Source organism: Pantherophis guttatus, unplaced genomic scaffold (assembly GCF_059756535.1).
Source record: "Pantherophis guttatus breed Tessera unplaced genomic scaffold, ASM5975653v1 scaffold_61, whole genome shotgun sequence".
NCBI lineage: Eukaryota > Metazoa > Chordata > Lepidosauria > Squamata > Colubridae > Pantherophis > Pantherophis guttatus.
Genome location: NW_028269876.1, coordinates 30,001 through 32,317, shown reverse-complemented (window position 1 = coordinate 32,317; position 2,317 = coordinate 30,001).

The window sequence follows — 2,317 nt, the reverse complement described above, 5'->3', positions numbered from 1 at the left end:
ATCGCCATGGATGAGAAACACGACGAGAAAGCACAAAATATCGGCGAGCTGAAATATCGGCGAGCTGGCGAGAGCAAAGATATCGAGTAGATTCAAGAGAGAAAGCGGAATTATTTTATAAACAACGTAGAGATGACCAAGAACAGGAAAGATGGGGAGATGAAAGTGGGGACGGACGACGGGAGGAGAAGAAAGAACAGCCAAAAGAGAGCCAAGAAAGCCAACAAAACGAGAAAGCGTCGAGAGAAGGAGCAGGAGCAGAAGACGTTAAAGAAAGAACCAAGGGACCTAAGAACGACTTGCTCGACAAAGCAAATAGATCAGTAAGAAATGGAAGAAGAAATAAAAATAATTTCCTGGACTAGAAATGGACTGGATTCGGCCATTCGGCAAGAGGAAGGAAAATATGGAATAAATGAGGGAAGTTAAGATCAGAAATGATAGGCCTACGAGAGGTTCCTCTGGGAAAGCTACACCCAAAACTTTTGAGGAAGGAAGATGGCAGAAATTGGAACAAACTTTTCACTTGAAGGGAAGCTTTTCACGTCAAACCAGCTATTTAAATCAACCCCTCGCAGCCATCCTGGCAGAGAAGCAGAAAACCGAAACACTCCAGTCCGGCCGAGGCCCGGGTAAACCGGTCCCGCCCGAGCGAGCGTCCCGGTAGACCGGGACGGCTGCCGGGCGCGGGCACCCCCGGGGCCCGGCGCTGGCACCGAGGCGAAGGGGGAGGTCCCCGACCGAGGCCCGCGGCGCCGGAGCCGGGATCCCGTACCTCCATCGCGGCGGGGGAAACGGAAAGACTGACCCGGCCGAGGCCCCGGTAGACCGGGACGGCTGCCGGGCGCGGGCACCCCCGGGGCCCGGCGCTGGCACCGAGGCGAAGGGGGAGGTCCCCGACCGAGGCCCGCGGCGCCGGAGCCGGGATCCCGTACCTCCATCGCGGCGGGGGAAACGGAAAGACTGACCCGGCCGAGGCCACGGTAGACCGGGACGGCTGCCGGGCGCGGGCACCCCCGGGGCCCGGCGCTGGCAACGAGGCGAAGGGGGAGGTCCCCGACCGAGGCCCGCGGCGCCGGAGCCGGGATCCCGTACCTCCATCGCGGCGGGGGAAACGGAAAGACTGACCCGGCCGAGGCCCCGGTAGACCGGGACGGCTGCCGGGCGCGGGCACCCCCGGGGCCCGGCGCTGGCACCGAGGCGAAGGGGGAGGTCCCCGACCGAGGCCCGCGGCGCCGGAGCCGGGATCCCGTACCTCCATCGCGGCGGGGGAAACGGAAAGACTGACCCGGCCGAGGCCACGGTAGACCGGGACGGCTGCCGGGCGCGGGCACCCCCGGGGCCCGGCGCTGGCAACGAGGCGAAGGGGGAGGTCCCCGACCGAGGCCCGCGGCGCCGGAGCCGGGATCCCGTACCTCCATCGCGGCGGGGGAAACGGAAAGACTGACCCGGCCGAGGCCCCGGTAGACCGGGACGGCTGCCGGGCGCGGGCACCCCCGGGGCCCGGCGCTGGCAACGAGGCGAAGGGGGAGGTCCCCGACCGAGGCCCGCGGCGCCGGAGCCGGGATCCCGTACCTCCATCGCGGCGGGGGAAACGGAAAGTGATGCGGCCGGGGCCCCGGTAGACCCGGCCGTCTCCCCGGCGCGGGCACCCCCGGGACCCGGCGCGGGCACCGAGGCGACGGCGGGGGTCCCCGACCGAGGCTCGCGGCGCCGGACCCGGGATCCCGTACCTCCATCGCGGCGGGGGAAACGGAAAGTGATCCGGCCGGGGCCCCGGTAGACCCGGCCGTCTCCCCGGCGCGGGCACCCCCGGGGCCCGGCGCTGGCACCGAGGCGAAGGGGGAGGTCCCCGACCGAGGCCCGCGGCGCCGGAGCCGGGATCCCGTACCTCCATCGCGGCGGGGGAAACGGAAAGACTGACCCGGCCGAGGCCCCGGTAGACCGGGACGGCTGCCGGGCGCGGGCACCCCCGGGGCCCGGCGCTGGCACCGAGGCGAAGGGGGAGGTCCCCGACCGAGGCCCGCGGCGCCGGAGCCGGGATCCCGTACCTCCATCGCGGCGGGGGAAACGGAAAGTGATCCGGCCGGGGCCCCGGTAGACCCGGCCGTCTCCCCGGCGCGGGCACCCCCGGGGCCCGGCGCTGGCACCGAGGCGAAGGGGGAGGTCCCCGACCGAGGCTCGCGGCGCCGGAGCCGGGATCCCGTACCTCCATCGCGGCGGGGGAAACGGAAAGACTGATCCGGCCGAGGCCCCGGTAGACCCGGCCGTCTCCCCGGCGCGGGCACCCCCGGGGCCCGGCGCGGGCACCGAGGCG